Raw genomic sequence first — 18,718 nt, forward strand, 5'->3', positions numbered from 1 at the left:
CTCAAAAAGTGTCATATAAAAGGAAAAAAGCAGGAGGATATAGGGTGGGATGATGAAAAGGGGCGAGGTAAGGGAAAGAGCACAAGTGCACTGTGTGAGCAGAGGGCAAGGTTAAGTACAGATGCTTCCAACCAAGACAATCAAAAGTGAGGTAAATAAGCAGTGCTCCTGAACGTGCATGACAAATTTAGTAATTTTTAGTTCTGTAAATGAAAGTAAGATTTTATGATTGTTGCTATGGGCGGGCTGCTAGGGGAAGGGATCGAGGTATACTGTCTTCTATCCCAACCATTTTGGGCTGTGTAGCTTCAGTCTCATTTATGTTTTTTGGAGTAGGCCATATGGCCCTACTAACCCAGGGTAGTTGTTGGTTGCAATTATTGCATGCTTTGCCTTCCATCCTTGCACTATGCACTTTCTGTATGATCTATTGTGTTTAACCCAGTTGAAACAGGCTTGGCTCTCTGATCCTATATTGTTTAATCTCTCTATTTTTTAGGCTTCAGATGAGAGTAAGACTTCATGATTGCTGAATGTGCGTGTCTAATTTAGCAATTTTTTAGTCCTGTTGATGAATGTAAGATTTTATGATTGCTCAATTGTATACATTTATGGTTCTAATTAACTACACTACTACTACTACTGGTACTACTACTACTACTACTAAGCAATGCTCCAGGAGTGATTCAAACACCAGAGAAGGGACAAAAGCCCGAAAAGACATCAAATAAGGAGCTGGGAACATAGATAGACAAAAAGGCACACAATCATGAGCAATGGGCAGTCCCAAAGCCCACTCTATGGCACTGCATGCAAAGCTACCTGCGACACACAGCCGAAGCTGTCTTTAGGAAGAATGTAACGACAAAAGGGACCTGGAGGTGGGACAGCCTGCAAATAAATGTAGTGAAGTTGATAGGGAGAGGAGGTAGACGAGACCTCTCTTGTAAAAGGTAGTGTGCGATGTGTAAATGGTGCAAGTCAGTAAATTTAATGAAGGAGAGGAGATGGAATATTCTAAAATGAGGAAAAGCAGGGGAGAGGGAGAGCGGAGCCCTGAAAAGTAGAACATAGAACTAGGGACAAAAAGTAAAAGGTGAGGTGGCAAGGCCGGAGACCAATGCCACAAAAAATCTAAAAAGGAATGGGCAGTGCTAAAAATGAAGAGAATAACTGCTTATTGTCATTTTATACTATGGAACTCGACCAAGTTTACAAAGCATTACACAAACACATCAAAATTTACACAAAGGAAACAGTTTTCGAAACGAAGACCTGTGACTAGAAATATTGTTTCTTAGTATTATGGAGGCATATGGTTACTCGAACCACCAACTCAAAATAAGGCACAGATCACCGAGGACACAGTACATACCGAGTTTTGGCATAGCAACACTTTAGCACCACTACTTAGAATCTACTGCAGGTGGAGTCTAGGGTGCAAGTGGCAAAGCACGTCAAGTGAATGGGAATTAGTGCTTCCATTGTGGAGCCTTGTACCACTGTGTGATTTCATGTAAGGTAGGGGCCCTCATCCTCTCATATGCAAACTGATGTTATCTCCTTCTGATTCCCTACTTAATATGTTTAAGTACCCGTTATTAAATGCCAACTCACTATCGAGACTGAAACTAGAGCCAATAACAAAGCACAACATTCTTTCAAATTGTATTAGAAAATGAACTAAGTTTTCATTAGCTGATGAATACATGATATCCAGCAGTATAATAATACTGCTTGTCATAAAAAAATATTTTACTAGTTTTTGCAGAGCAATGCTATTCTTCACTGACATTGTCTTACTTGACACACAAGCTCTATCTTCCCTTCAGAGAGCTACATTTCGATTGGCCAGCATTAGAGTGAGAGAGAGCCAAACCTAGCACTAATTCTGGGTGACTGGTTCCCAATACCCTTGTTTCTTTTAAGCTGCAATTTAAGGTGGGAACCCCTTATGCCCAGTCCCCTTATCTTTTAAACGGACTGTTAGGTGTGTACTGCAAACACAGGAGACGTTCCTAGTGAGTCATTTGTCCATTGCATGCATATATAAACAAATTAAGGGAAGTGAAGAGGTGGTAACCCTTCTCTGACACAGAACTTTCCACAAACTATAGAGCCCAACTCGACTGATCAATAGAAGAATCCTCTGGTCGAATGAAGGAGAAAATAATCCTTTTGCTTTAAAGAACTCTCACCCACCAGGGATACTCCTTAGTGGATGTTTCATCATAGAGTTCCCTGCCTTTCCATTGCAGAACGGGGCGTACAACAACCTGCGAGATGCACGAGAGCACTTTAATGGAAAAGAATTCGCCTAAAAAACCTCCCTCCGAGCAGGCCAGGCAAGGACCTTGGAGTCTGTGTGACAACTGGCACGTCTCTCCTCGGTGTACCAATGGAGCACTACTCAGTGCTTAATATAGACCCATTTGTGTACACCAAGTAGGTGATTTAGGTGTGCTTGACGTATGTATGATAAAGTCACCAGTTATGTCAGCATTATGCAATAGATATTGATTGTGGTAGTATAATCAGTGGTGATGAAAGCCACGAGCATTTGGGAACATAAGTGGTAGAAACATGTTGACCCTAAGAGGAAGCAGAGGTAACGACAGCCCCAGGGACTTCCTAACTTTTCCTGTTTTTAATCATGCCAGCTGGCGCCCAGATTAAAGCTTGAGGGCTAACAGACTGGCATTTTTAAAGAGCAACCCTAACCCTAATCACTACCTTGTTACTTGTCTAACAAAATGCTCCCATGCATCTCTCAGGTTGTAGCACGCCCCCTTCCACAACGGAACAGGAAGGAATTCTATGATGAAGCATGCTACCAAGGAGTACGCCTGGTGGATGAGAGTTTTCTAAAGCACAAGGATTATTTTCTCTTTAGATCAACGGGATGGTTTTTAGATTGATCCAATCGAGTCAGTGCATGTATGCGACAGAAAATCTGTCAGCAAAAACAAGTGTGAGGTAGCGTGATATCCCTCCATTGCCTATGCTTGTGGCTACTCCTCTCTCTGTAGACACAGACCTAGATTTATTGAACATGTGCGCAATTTCAAGTGCATAATACAATTCTTCTTACAGATTGTTTTCGATGAGGGAGACCAACTCCATGAAGTGGCAAGATTATTGCTAGGTACTAAGGCTCTCCTTTACGCATGTACACTCCATAACACTCTATTGTGTAGTTTCGGTAATATGGAACCGACATTCTCAGCACAATCACGATTTTGTAGGTTTCAGTTTATTACTGTATATTAACTACAGAAACTACTGGATTTGTCAACGTTTGACAATATATAGTGATGAGCTATGGAGCACCTGTACTGCCAATCTTTCAAAGCAGGCGAGCGAGCTGCTATATGTGCTCTGCGTGCCTCTGGTCCCGCCCCGACCCCGCTTCCGAGAAACAGTGCATTTATAAACAGCCTGGATACATCAGCATTGACACATGCTGTTGGGGACCGTGTAGACATTTTAAAGTGGCACTGCACTTTAACAGCACTTATGAGCATGGCTGAAATGCTTTTAAAGCATCGCAGACCTGGTCAAAAGGCTTGCACTTTTTAACAGGACTCAAGTGTGTTTCAAATTCCACGAGACTTCAGGGACAGCCCGTGGCTGTTGCCTGCACACCAGCTCATAAATATTCAATGAGTAGGCTATGACGCTCGTACTCCCAACCTCCCCTCTAAACATGGTTTCAAAACGTTCTGTTAGGGGCGATAAGCTCCGAAACACGAACGGTGACACAGCTTCTTGTATGTTGGAGGTGATCAGCATTTTAGCTGGGGACACACGGATAAGGTAACTACATTTTAAAAAGGTCAAGAAACTATACAAAAATATGAAGCAATTTGATTTTGGCAGCATAGGTTTCCGAACATCCCTGCTGGAAATATTTAGCAATTCCTACCATATCAAAGGGATCTCTTGAGTTCAGTGGGGTTTTGTTGAACAGAAACCTGCCTTCCCTTTTAGTAGTTGCAGCCTTGTTTACATTTTAGAACTCTGTAAAATATTGGGATTCAAAAGATTTCTGTGCACCTCCACCATTAATCCAAGCACACAGAAGACTAGGAAGGAGAATGGTGTTCCATTTTTTGTGTGGCTCACAATACAATCCATATGAATAAAAGACTTTTCCCAAGTTCATTCAGAAGCAACTATTCCTCCCTGGCGATTGACAGCACATGTTCTACAGCTCACGCGAGGCATTTAATAATCTCCTGTGACTTTCTTGTTTCATTGCTTCATTAATTGATAATCAGTAATACAATAGTGATAAGCATTTCTCGCAGCCGGACCGAGCGGATGCACAACATGGCGGATCTAGCGGTACAGTGAATGGAAGTATTGAGCGGTGTGTGGTCTCCTTCTTGGCTACAATGTTTACTGGACAGCAGGCAGTGGCAATGGTTGCGCTAATGTTATTTTGGTTAACCACAGCATATGAAACCCGTCAAATGCAGGTTGACGCTGTCCTTCTTACAATTTGCTGTTTCTACCTATTTTACCACCACAGACTCACCAAGGGTTCACTGCAATCTGCAAAACCTTATTTATATACTGTAGACTATTGGGGAGAAAATGAACTCTGGAAAGAAGGGTTACTGGTTTGCCAAGAATACCTTTTTAGGTCGAGTGGGCAAGAGCTCTGACGTGCTGTAATGCATAGCCCACCGCACGCGCCCATCACTATCACTCGTTCATGGGCTTGCCTTTCAAAAATCCTTTGTTATAATTGGTAAATGCTTTACGTTTGTCCCTCCTTCGGGCAGTTTTGTTTCCGCTTTCGCCATCAACCTTTATATGGATGACTGCACGTTTGCTGATACGTTTGACTGCAAGCAATGGTCTTTTTCCTTTCGTGCCTCTCCTTCGCACCCAGTAACACTCCATCTTTCCTACACCAGCCGAAACTTGACTCATGGTAACACAAGAGGCAGTTTACCTCATAGGGATGAAGGGGGTAATATATTATTAAAATAACATTAGACAGTCACATCAGTTGACATGGAAGAGGGGAACTGATTTTGTGTGGCCAAATCACCATTGTGCCAGCCATCCAGAAGCACTGATGGTGCAGGCCTGAAAGTAGTAGTTTTCTTCAGAGGGGTCCCCAAACACCACAAAACAGTATTCAACTAACTCTACTGGCTGGAATTGTTCTTTGCTCTCTCGAGGGCACCCAGAGTCTTCACAAAGTGAAGAGTTTCTCATTCACTGTCTGTTGGACAGAGCTGTGGTGGGTTTATTTTGAGCTAAAGCTTGGGCTGTGCTACTTGCCCAAAAAGTGAGAACATCAGGAGAGAACACCACCCCTATGAAATCTGTGGCGGGGTAAACTTGGCTGAAAGTTCCAGAACGAATAACGTTTGGGTTTTAAGACCAGTAAGTGCTGCTGGTATCAGATTCTCGATTAATCAGATCTAGGAGTTAACCTGCAAAGCTTCTTCCCTAAGAAGATTGTTGGACCAAGAACGCTGAGCGAGAGTAATAGTGCAGTCTAGTGTTTAGCATCAAAGGAGGGTATGTTTGTGGGTAGATTAGACTGTCGAGAAAAGTCGTCCGTATCTGCTATCTCTTCATCAACCCAAAAAATACACTTGTTAATAAGGGACGCATGAGTAGTCTTGAACTGAACATTCTACTAAGTATGCTAATGATGGGTAATTTGCAGTTTCTTTTCTTACAGCGTCTGTGTCATCAGCATAGTTTTAGAATGGTATGTTATATTAAACATCTTTTTAAACTCCATCCACGTTTGAAAGTTCAGCAGATCTTCAAAATATAGCCCCATTTACAGGCTAACCACTTTTTTTTTTTTTTTTTACGTTTGCGCTATTTTTAGGTCTCAGCCTACCAGACAGCGCAGCTGGCTGATTTGCTAAAAACATCTTGGGGACTTTCAGAGAGTTCACCTAGGAATGCATTCCACTCGTTGATTTTTGTTTATTGGCCCGGGTGGTACATGCATTGTGTGTAAGGGTGTGCCAGAGTAATGGAGACTGTTTGTTCTATTTTGGAAGTCCCTAACTGTCCTGCGCAAAAGATGGAGTTGAGGTTGTTTTCTCCCACAGTGTAAGTAACTCCTGAAGTTGGAGGGAGGAGACCAAGACAATGAAGTGGAGTCAGGTGAAACAAGACTCCTTTGGAAATTCAGTGAGACCTTTTGCTGGGAGGAACTGCTGATTAGTCTTTCTGTAGCACTGCCATTTGGTAGATGCTGGGGTGAAGGGTGGGACTGCATTCTCTGATGTTAAGGTGAAAATGATCCCTTTAGCTGACTCTAGCCTTTTGTCTCTTCCCTGACCACTGATCAGTGTGGCTTTTACAGGCTGGCGCAGAAAGCTCACACCTCTGTGTGCCTCTTATGGGTACCCCATGGTGGGGAGTACTCTACTTTGATGAGTGCTACTCCTCTTCACAAAGACTTTGTGTGGGGAACAGATTGGAAAGGATAATCAAAAGAGGAATAGCCCAAGACTGGTTCTGAAAAGGCAGTTAGGGAATCCACATCTGTCTGCTTTTTCTTATAAATGTGGGAACCACTGTTCCAAGTTCTCTTTCACCAAGGAAGGGAGTGCCCCGCAGAGCATTCAGAGGATTGCTGTCCAACCAGAGCTCAATTCTGCCTAACAGCCAGCTTCTCAGAGGTGAGTGGACATCATCTGAATTCTAGCTCAAATCAAGAAGCTGTTCCTCTACACTGAAACAAGTAAAAGGCATCCTATCTGCATAGAGGAGCCTGGCAACACTGCAGGAGATGTGACTTTCTCAAGAGCACCAGAAGCAGCTGACCCACTGTAATGTGTGCATCATCAGAGAAAGGCTATGGAGAACAATCTGCGTGCCTTGAGGGGTGTGGATGCAGACTATCCATACTAAGCGGTTCCAAGCAGGAAGCACAGCCAGTGGTTGTGGCACTGTATACATGAATGGTGCCCAAGGCTTTCTATGCCCCTGCAATTAAGAACTGTGCCCAAGGTAGACTGTGCCTATTCTGCTAAGAAATAACAAAGAATGTCCTTTATTTGTGCGTTCATAATTCTGATATATTCTGAAATACTTACACAGTTAATTTAAATGTTAGGAGTGCTAGAAAAAAAACTCTTTCCTACCACCAGTATCCTGCAAGATTGTCACATAAATCCTCTCACTTTGAAATCAGAGAAAGAAAAGTAAATAAGCGCCGAAAGACAGTGCGTGACATTTGACTTCAGTCTTTGAATGCACAGAAAATGTGACAAGATAAGAACAAGATTTAGGCAACAGGAGGGACAAACTGAACCTGCAAAAAAGACAGCAAATGGAAAGCCAGAAAGTGTGACTTACAAACCACAAGGCCAATGGCAATCAATGATTAGACTGCAATCCTAGGTCAACTTTCTGAAAGTTTGCAAGATATCTTTAGCAAACCAGATAGCTTTGCTTTCATGCACATCACAAGAAAATGAATATTAAATGCAATATAAAATATATACAGAAAGTAACCATTAATTGGCTTTGAATTACTGCCATCTGAATGTAGCATTTAAACACAGAAGGATGACTAAAATGTTTTTTTTTAAAAAGACGATAAAATGAAAAAAGCATTAACAAACTTGAGTATTGGCCCACCAGCCCTGCACTGAAAGGGACTTCTTTTTAAGCGAATGTGCACTTGTGATCAGGCCAACACCATTGCTCACAGTGAAAAAGAACCAACTACTAACAAGGGCTTACCCATTAGTCTATGCTGTGGTGGGCAGAAGCAAAATGTGAATGACAGCTTAACAGATCAATGGATGAAGAAGGCTGACCCAAAATCCATCTATGTATGAATATATGCTTGTATCTACACTTCATGTTTTATTAAATTAGGCTGGTGAGACAGCAATGCTGTCTTTAAGCACCACTAGGATATGGGATATTACATGGAAGTGGAACTTTCCACAAGCATCATAGAAAATTGCATGCTAGAAAACTGAATGGGCAAGCTGGGATGACTTCCTGACTGGACTACACTAATGACTTATTTTTGAGGATTCTTTGCAAAACTATTAAACAAACTCCAGGTAGTACAAAATGCTGCTGCCTGGGTTATTTTTCAGTACCCCAAAGAGACAATCCATTAGACCAAGACTTAAACAGCTTTACTGCTATCAGTGAACAAGAGGGTCAGTTTTAAAGCTCTGCTGATCATTTTCAGACCCGTTCATCAAAAAAGGGAGTCTCAAGAGTGTGTCCCGAAGGGAGATCTTTGCTCCATCAATCAAGGTCTTCTTGTCACTCCAAGCATAAAGCTGGCTATACAAAGCTATACCAGGGGGGCAGGCCTTCTCAAATCTGGTGGCGAAATTGTGTAATAGTTTGACTCTGGAGATCAGGAAGTCATATTCTGAGCTCCGGGTTCAAAAAGATTTGTAGACATTCCCTTTAGCCAGGACTGGGTGGTGGTTAGACGACGATGACGCTTCTTGGAAGCATCTGTTTGCGATTTAAAAGTAGTGTTTCATTCATTCATTCAAGCCATATCTAAAAAAGGGAGGATATCTAGGTGACTAATAAGGCTAAAGTAATATTGGGGAAGGGATAATTAAAAAAGAAAGGCAAGTATGAGGGAGGATGGAGAAGATGGTACTGAAGAAAAGAGACAAAGGGGTGGGGTAATGCGTGATGTTGTGGGAGCACAGAGCAGCAGAAAGAAAGTGTTGTGTGGGAGGGACACATTAAAAAATGCAAAACAGCAAGTGAAAGGAGAGGTGGGAGGAAGACAAAAGTAACTGCAATACTGAGAACGCGGTGAACAAGAGAAAATAGAAGAATAAAATGTGTCAATTCTGGTAAACGGGGAAAAGAAGGAATGAGAAAATGGATGAAAGGGAGAACAGACAAAGAAGGGCACAATGAAAAGAAGGAGAGAGGGGGTAAGCCAGGAATGAGCTAGAATAGCAAACTGTATGCATACAGTAGAAAACTACACAGCCTGTGGAACTAAGAGACAAGTCCTCTTTATGAAACAGAGAGAGAGAGAGAAAGAGAGGGGAAGACTTGATAGGCACAGTAAAAGGCTGACAGAAGAAAGGGGAACTCGGAGGTCAGGGATCAGATAAAATACTTTTTGTTCAGTATTCCTAACAGTAAGCCAGGAGGAAGGCCACCTATGAGCTGTGGAAGGATGAATTGAGGAGGATATAGCTGCTAGAGCAAGGACAAAAAAACCTCGATAGAGGTAACATTAATGCAAGGTGGATATGGACGTGGGACTCCGTGAAAAACATATTGGGTTGTCTCTCACCACGTGAAAGGGATTTCTACCAGTCACTAGATACAGAAGATAGGCATCCTGATATAAATGGCGATGAAACTCTTAAAAGAAAACTCATATGATAACTAATATAATAACTTCATATGAGTATGTTATACAATCATTGCAACAAATTTCCAAAGGCCCCACGTTATGCTGACAAATCCTGTTGAAGAGAGTGGAGGAGAGCGGGGGAGCGAGAGAGAGAGAGAAACGTACAGTGAAAGGGGAGATATCTAGACACAAACCAACAAGAAGCACTGCACAGATAGGGGTGGAGGAGAAGAGTATAGAGATGGTGGTGAGGGAGGTGACCACATGGGGCCCATCATCCACAGGGTTACACGAGGATAAGGTGTTGCTTGAAGAACAGGGTTCTCGACCTTCTTAAAGATCAGGTCAGGGAGCGTGACAGATTTGGGTGAGGATGATCTTCCTAGTTGCAGGAGTGTAGCAGGAGTCCTGCATTTCTTTGTCTCTGGAGTGACAAAGTCGCCGTTTCACGTGTTACGTCGCCCAGCAGAGATGTTAATTTCACTTGCCAGATATTAGAAGAGCGCACCTCTACTGCTTTGCTGGCTTCCTTTACCAGCCTGCATCACCCTCAAAGTCTGCTGCTTTCCCTATAGGGTGTGCTACCATCCTGTTCTGCACACAAAGATCATATATAATAAATCGGTCTATTGAAGTGAGAAAATCTTGAATAAATGTAGGTGATCTAGCAATATGCCAAAAGGTTAATTCACCCAAATCAAGGGACAATTTAAAAAAATCTGTAATTGGAAGAGGTAGAAAGTGGCTGCATTAAAGCATAGCTGCCTTGTGCAGTCATGCTTTCAGGGTACTGGACAGGGGCGTACCCCCCCCCCCCAGGCCAGCAGCAGGAACTGCAAACCTTTAGAGATAAAACAATAATGAACTGTGTTTATTATGGTTTTATTTTTAAAGGGGCAAGGCCATGGGGGTGAGACGAGCAGTGAGGAGAGTGCACAGAGCACTCCCCTCAGTGCGCATGTATGTTTGGCCGGTCGTCTTGGGCTGGCCAAACACACTTGCGCACAAGGGCTCTCTCCTACCCGGCACTGTGTTGCCGAGTTGGATAGAGCAGGCTCAGGTTCCCAGTCTGCATTGGAACGCCCAGCCAGGACACTCCAGCCAATCATAACGCAACTCTGAGCAGCGTCGTGACTGGAGCAGGGCAGGCTGGGAACCTGTGCCTGGAGTGCGGCGGCGCGGCAGTGACTTTACAATAAGTTTTTTTTTTTTTTAATATATATATTTTTTTGTTTTGTACTCCACGCCCAACCGCCAGCCGCGACTGGTACTGGAACACACAGCAGTGTGAGATGAGTGTTGAACTTTTGAATAGAACCAAACAGACTCTTAAGGCTTTCATAACCAAATAATTCAAGCTGGGAGGTGAAGTGGCAAGGGCACACCCCCACTACATCGAGGAGGGAGCCATTATATTGAAGGAAAGTATTGGTATGCAATATTATTTTAAAACAATTATGTTTTAAGTCATAGGTTTTCTATAAAAACAATTTAAACAACCATACAAGTATGCAAACAACTATATTAAAAATAAAATAGGGAAACAGTTTTCAACTTTCAAAATAATATGAAAACTAAGTGATAAAATAAAAAATGTAAAAAATACAATTACATTAAATTTAATGAAACCAGGTAAAATATATAGAATAAGCAAATAGACACATGGAAAAGTGAAATATACTTCGAAAAAAAACATATACACATATTATATACACACACACACACACACACACACACACATATACATATATACAAACACACATATATTCACTTTCTCTCTCTCTCTCACACACACACAGAAACATACACTCACAAAATTGAACATGCAGTAGCAAAACCAATAGGTCTTACTTTTGGGTGAGATATTGAATTTGTCGATTTCTTTTACATATGTTGTACAGCACACGGCTGCTGTGCAGCATGGCTGAATGTTAGGAAAGGAAAAAAAAACCTTGGCCAGCATTGACTGCAAAGGGCAATAATCAGCCCTCTTAGTATGGGGTTTTTCTGTGCCTTCACAAAATAACATTTATCTTATGTCCGAGCAAGAGTTTGCTGCTTTTGCTGCTTTGGCCCTGCATGAAGACTGCACCAAAAAGGCCATGCAGAACATGGAGCATAGTGAAGTTTGTTTCTTTTTAGCATCTTGGTGCTTGTTGGTGTGACTTCTGGGTGCTTTGTTCCTGGTGGACAGGAGGGGCAAGCAACAAAGAGGGAGGGGGTAGACGGAGCAAGCCACAACGGGTAAGAGACAGACTGGACTAGCAACATTGCTAGAGGAGGGTGGAGGGCAGGTCAAGCAACAATGCGGGAGGGCGGAAGGGGATGCAAGTAAGAGGAAACAAAAAGTACCTCTGAAAGCAGCAAGCAGTGGGAGGATATTGGACAAGAAAAGTCGTTTTTGGGCTTAGCTCCAGGGTAGGGACAAACACACACAAAGGAAGTAAAGACAACACTTGCTGACCAAAGAGAAGCAAGGAAATTAAAGTAAAGATGATTCCAACCAATAGTAAGCAATGGATGGGGCTCTAAGCCCTCTAATTAGGCAAAATGTCTCACACATGACAACACATGCTCTTTCTCAGACGGGCCAAAAGTATGAGGTTTAAGGGAGGGGTGCAGATAGTTGAGTGGGGAGGGGGAAACTGGCAAAAAGGCAAAAGTACCAGCCATACATACTAGAGGGAATAAAAAAAAACAACAGTTCCTCCAAACATTTGTGTCCTGTCTGAGTGGAAACAGCCTTTACCTCACAGCCTTCACCACACAGTTAAGTATTTGTACCTTTACCACATAGTTAAATTAACACACAGGCAAGTATTTTTTACTAGCATACTTTTAATGTTATTTAAAAAATGAAATTTTAGGGTTTAGGGGCGGGTAGAGGTAGAGGTAAAGGTAAAGGGAGGTGAGAATGACTTTACGGTTTAGGACAGTGTAGAGATAAAGGGAGGTGTGGGTGACTTGAGGGATGGATAAAGGTAAAGGGAGGTGAGGGTGACTTGAGGGCCCAGGGCTGGGTAGAGGTAAAAGGAAGTGAGGGGACTTAAGGGTTCTGGAAGGGGATGTCGACTTGAGGGCTCAGGGGTGTGCAGAGGTAAGAGGAGCTGAGGGTGACTTGAGGGTTCACTAGAAGATAGAAGTGAGGGATATCTGATGGCTCAGGGGTGGGCGAGGGTAGAGTAGCTTAAGAGACTGGGGTGAGTGGAGTTAAAGGGAAGTGAAGGTGACTCATGCATTTTAGGCAAGCACCGATATCACCAGCGGGTGCAATTCTGAAACATGTAAGTTGCGTTGGATTTTCCCAATTGGGAAGGGAGGCGGCATTACACGGAATGCAACCAAAATTAGAGTGAGTCATAAACAAATGAACCCATTGTGAATACTGCCACCTGTAACTTTACTAAAATCTAGTAAACTGAGTTGTGGTATGCAGATCGAACAAGAATGCCTGGAGAAAAGTAGCTTACTGGAAAGTGAAGTTTTGAAAAATCTGGAAAGCAAACGAGTAAGAGGAGCGGCAGGGCCAAGATGACAAATAAAAAATGAAAAGGCATAGAAGCAGATAAAAACAATATAGAACTCCAGAGGTGTGTCTAAATATACTAATAAATAATACACACCAAAACAAATTAGGTATCACAGTCCAAGCACACACAGAGCAGTAGATCAAGAAATCAGTGGTCCACACTCCAAACAAGAAAAAAAAAAAAAACACGAAGCCGAAGTGAATCTGACATGCACTCACCAATGAACAGGAAGAAAATATGAGTGACAATGAAGTCAAGCAATGTTAAATAAAGGGTGGGCTAAAAGCCTCTTCTTAGAAAAAAAAAAAAAAAAAGAAACAATAGATCCTCGCAAGCGACAGCCAAGTGTGCCTCCTTCTCACGTGAGAGATGAGACACAATAAAATAAAGGGATTGAAACACACTGTTAAGAACAAGAGGGCTTGGGGGCATACACTGCATTAAAGAAAGCAAGAAAAGAGTGTGATTGTGTGTACGTGTGTGTGTAAATGTTAAAGTGATGCTGTAGTTAGAAATTGAAATATTATCTTACTTTACAAAAGAAGAATGTGCAGTGCCTTCACTGACAATACCAAAGGTTAAAGGACATTACAGTTGGGGAAAGCGTCAGTTAAGACAAAACACTTAAATCTAACAAAAGCACTTAAATTCACACCTTATAGTTATCTCAAGAAACTATAACCATAGCATGATGTAATACTATTACAAAATGTGCCCCAAATAGGCTAGATTTGCCTTTTCGTGCCACATAATTTACTCAACTTTGCCACATAATTTGGCCCTCCCTGCTGCATAATTCAAGTGGCCCCGACTATAACTCGTGCCCTAAAGTAACTATAACTCATGAAAATTTGGTGTAAAACCGTTTAGCAGTTTTGGCTGTAGCTGTCTCTAACTTTCCTATTAAAAAGGGCACGGGAAACCCCCTTTTTCTCCTAACGTGGTCCTAACAGAGAGAAAGAGCGAGAGTGTGTGTGTTATTTTATATATAGTCACTGAAAAAAACAGTGAATACTTCTGGCTGTAACTGATGTGGAGACAGAGGTCGTGCAGGGGTATTGTAAAAAAAAAAAAAAAAAAAAAAAAGGTTTACAGCAATGCGGGGGTGCCGAGAAGCATGAAGACAAAAGTTAATGAATACTATTTCAAAGAGGTATTTGATAACCACAAAGGAGCCATATCACAAAAAAACAGGAGTAAAGCTGGAGTCCGTTTGGAGGAAGTGAACAGAAGTCGGGCCAGATAGGTTTTGCTTGGTTTCGTTATCTGCTTCTGAAACACAACAGAAGGGCAAAAAGGCAAAATGAGAGAAAGGGAGAGAATGAGTAATGGGAGAGTAAAACACAGAATGGGCAGAGGCAGTGAACGGAGAGGGGATTAACAAAGGAAAAACAATATGTGGAAAGAGAGGGAGGAACCAGGTCAAATGAAAGGGGGAGGGGCGGAAAGAAGAGTGGGAGAGAAGAGGCAACAAGGGGAAAGAGCAGGAGAGACGGGGAAAGGGGGATGGGAAGCGTGGGAGAAGGGAGGCATGGGAAGAGGAGGCGGGGCTCGAAACAGGAGGCTCTAGACTGCTGGAGAGAAAAAGAACAGCGAAGGCAGAAAAAAGAGGGGGAGAGCGGGTGAGGAGAACAAGAGGGAGGTAGAGAGGGGGAGACTGAACAAAGAGCGACGCAAAGGGAACGAACGTGAAGCAACGGGAGAGTACAGTGGGGGAGGGGCGACCAGAAGAAGAACTGAAAGAGCAGAGGAAGAATACAAAGAGCACTCACGGCACGGGAAGGCCGGACAGCAAGAGGGCAGGAGGGGGGTAGAGGTGCAGCGTGGCCCCCATACAAGGGCTGTAGTGCCAGGCTGTGTGATCATTAGACGCTAAGACGGTTGACCTACTCAAAGATGCACCTGTTTTTACTAAAACTTTTTGGTCTGCACAAATAACTGACGCAGTCTGCACTTCGAGCGAGTTCTCATGTACCTATTATTCTGAATTTATAAAATCGCACATTTATATTTTTTCATTAATATTTGCTATCGACACGGTGTAGGAAAGTACCATCTTGCCTGGCATGTTACCCAGTGCTTTAAATGGAAACATAGAAGTGCAGGTACTCTGTACCAGAGTACCTGCTTGTTTCTGAGAAGTACCGGTACTCTCTAATTAAAAGTATTACGTTTTTCTTGAGATGTGCCGGTACTCTCCCTCTCAAAATAAAAAAGTGCCGGTACTCAGTACCGGAGAGTACCGGCCCATTTAAAGCACTGATGTTACCCCAATATTTCACTGTATATATGTTGTTTAGTCTATGTGTCACTGGGACCTGCCAGGCAGGGCCCCAGTGCTCATAAGTATGTGCCCTGTATGTGTTCCCTGTGTGATGCCTAACTGTCTCACTGAGGCTCTGCTAACCAGAACCTCAGTGGTTATGCTCTCTCTGCTTTCCAAATTTGTCACTAACAGGCTAGTGACCAATTTCACCAATTCACATTGGCATACTGGTACACCCATATAATCCCCTAGTATATGGTACTGAGGTACCCAGGGTATTGGGGTTCCAGGAGATCCCTATGGGCTGCAGCATTTCTTTTGCCACCCATAGAGATCTCTGACACTTCTTACACAGGCCTGCCAGTGCAGCCTGAGTGAAATAACGTCCACGTTATTTAACAGCCATTTACCACTGCACTTAAGTAACTTATAAGTCACCTATATGTCTAACCTTCACTTGGTGAAGGTTGGGTGCCAAGTTACTTAGTGTGTGGGCACCCTGGCACTAGCCAAGGTGCCCCCACATCGTTCAGGGCAAATTCCCCGGACTTTGTGAGTGCGGGGACACCATTACACGTGTGCACTGTACATAGGTCACTACGTATGTACAGCGTCACAATGGTAACTCCGAACATGGCCATGTAACATGTCTAAGATCATGGAATTGTCACCCCAATGCCATTGGGGACAATTCCATGATCCCCCGGGTCTCTAGCACAGAACCCACGTATTGCCAAACTGCCTTTCCGGGGTCTCCACTGCAGCTGCTGCCGCCAACCCCTCAGACAGGTTTCTGCCCTCCTGGGGTCCAGGCAGCCCTGGCCCAGGAAGGCAGAACAAAGGACTTCCTCTGAGAGAGGGTGTAACACCCTCTCCCTTTGGAAATAGGTGTGAAGGTTGGGGAGGAGTAGCCTCCCCCAGCCTCTGGAAATGCTTTGATGGGCACAGATGGTGCCCATCTCTGCATAAGCCAGTCTACACCGGGTCAGGGATCCCCCGGCCCTGCTCTGGCGCGAAACTGGACAAAGGAAAGGGGAGTGACCACTCCCCTGACCTGCACCTCCCAGGGGAGGTGTCCAGAGCTCCTCCAGTGTGTTCCAGACCTCTGCCATCTTGGAAACAGAGGTGTTTGTGGCACACTGGACTGCTCTGAGTGGCCAGTGCCAGCAGGTGACGTCAGAGGCTCCTTCTGATAGGCTCTTACCTCTCTTGGTAGCCAATCCTCCTCCTAGGTAGCCAAACCTCCTTTTCTGGCTATTTAGGGTCTCTGCTTTGGGGATCTCACCAGATAACGAATGCAAGAGCTCACCAGAGTTCCTCTGCATCTCCCTCTTCACCTTCTGCCAAAGGATCGACCGCTGACTGCTCAGGACGCCTGCAAAACCGCAACAAAGTAGCAAGACGACTACTATCAACCTTGTATCGCGTCATCCTGCCGGCTTTCTCAACTGTTTCCAGGTGGTGCATGCTCTGGGGGTAGCCTGCGTCCTCTCTGCACCAGGAGCTCTGAAGAAATCTCCCGTGGGTCGACGGAATCTTCTCCCTGCAACCGCAGGCAACAAAAGACTGCATCACCGGTCCTCTGGGTCCCCTCTCAGCACGACGAACGTGGTCCCTGGAACTCAGCAACTCTGTCCAAGTGACTCCCACAGTCCAGTGACTCTTCAGTCCAAGTTTGGTGGAGGTAAGTCCTCGCCTCCCCACGTTAGACTGCATTGCTGGGTAACGCGTGATTTGCAACTGCTCCGGCTCCTGTGCACTCTTCCAGGATTTCCTTCGTGCACAGCCCAGCCTGGGTCCCTGACACTCCTGCAGTGCACAACCTTCTGAGTTGTCCTCCGGCGTCGTGGGACTCCCTTTTGTGACTTCGGGTGGACTCTGGTTCACTTTTCTTCTACGTGCCTGTTCAGGTACTTCTGCGGGTGCTGCCTGCTCCTGTGAGGGCTCCCTGACTTGCTGGGCGCCCCCTCTGTCTCCTCATCCAAGTGGCGACATCCTGGTCCCTTCTGTGCCACAGCAGCATCCAAAAACCCTAACCGTGACCCTTGCAGCTAGCAAGGCTTGTTTGCGGTCTTTCTGCGTGGGAACATCTCTGCAAGCTTCTTCACGACGGGGGACATCCATCTTCCAAAGGGGAAGTTCCTAGTCCTCTTCGTTCTTGCAGAACACCAAGCTTCTTCCAACCGGTGGCAGCTTCCTTGCACCCTCAGCTGGCATTTCCTGGGCTCCTGCCCACTCTCGACACTGTCGCGACTCTTGGACTTGGTCTCCTTGTCTTACAGGTACTCAGGTCCGGAAATCCACTGTTGTTGCATTGCTGGTGTTTGTTCTCCTTGCACAATCCCCCTATCACGACTTCTGTGCTCTCTGAGGGTTGTAGGTGCACTTTACACATAGCTTTCAGGGTCTTGGGGGTGGGCTATTTTTCTAACCCTCACTGTTTTCTTACAGTCCCAGCGACCCTCTACAAGCTCACATAGGTTTGGGGTCCATTCGTGGTTCGCATTCCATTTTTGGAGTATATGGTTTGTGTTGTCCCTATACCTATGTGCTCCTATTGCAATCTACTGTAACTTTACATTGCTTGCATTACTTCCTTTTGCTATTATCTGCATAATTTTGGTTTGTGTATATATATCTTGTGTATATTTCTTATCCTCATACGGAGGGTACTCACTGAGATACTTTTGGCATATTGTCATAAAAATAAAGTACCTTTATTTTTAGTATATCTGTGTATTGTGTTTTCTTATGATATTGTTCATATGACACCAGTGGTATAGTAGGAGCTTTACATGTCTCCTAGTTCAGCCTAAGCTGCTTTGCCATAGCTACCTTCTATAAGCCTAAGCTGCTAGAAACACCTCTTCTACACTAATAAGGGATAACTGGACCTGGCACAAGGTGTAAGTACCTCTGGTACCCACTACAAGCCAGGCCAGCCTCCTACACACGGCTTAAAAAGAATAGAATTCTACAGTAAAACTGAAATGGGTTATTTTAGAATAGATCCAAAAAGGACAAATAAAAGAAGAATAGAAGCTAAAAATGAAAATTAAAGGAAAACAGATGAGGGTATGAGAAACAGACATCACGATAAATGGAGAGAGAAAGACTAAGCAAATAAGCATTGGAAAAGCCAATAGGTCTCGCCTATACAAGACCTATTGGCTTTGTTTTGCCACGATTAACACCACTGTGGCTCCTGTTCAGCATGGCTAAAGTTTAGTGTCGTGGAGTGCCAGAGTGGAGTGGGGGAGTAGAGTGTCACAGTGAATTTGGCTGAATACTGTAGAGTGGAGTAGGAGGATTGGAGTCCCAAGCTGAGTAGAGGGGAGTAGGATTCAATGGCAAAGTGTGTTGTGGGGTGGGGTTGGGTGGAATAGGGTTGAGTGGGTTAGAGTGGATTGAGGCAGTGGTGTGGATTGAATTGGATAGATTGGGGTGGATTGGATTAGGGTGGCTTGAGTGGAGTGAGGTGGATTGGTGTGGGGTGGACAGGATTGGAATGGAGTAGGGTGGATTGAAATGGGGTGAGGTGGATGGGACTGGGGTGGATTCAACTGG

At 44.1% G+C, this 18,718-nt stretch overlaps 1 protein-coding gene across 4 annotated transcripts in view; it reads right to left on the reverse strand.

Moving 5' to 3' along the window:
* ZNF710 (zinc finger protein 710) overlaps positions 1-18,718 on the reverse strand; it is a 153,575-nt gene that overhangs the window by 52,864 nt on the left and 81,993 nt on the right. The window lies entirely within an intron of this gene.

The sequence above is a fragment of the Pleurodeles waltl genome, chromosome 3_1 (assembly GCF_031143425.1).
Source record: "Pleurodeles waltl isolate 20211129_DDA chromosome 3_1, aPleWal1.hap1.20221129, whole genome shotgun sequence".
Lineage (NCBI taxonomy): Eukaryota > Metazoa > Chordata > Amphibia > Caudata > Salamandridae > Pleurodeles > Pleurodeles waltl.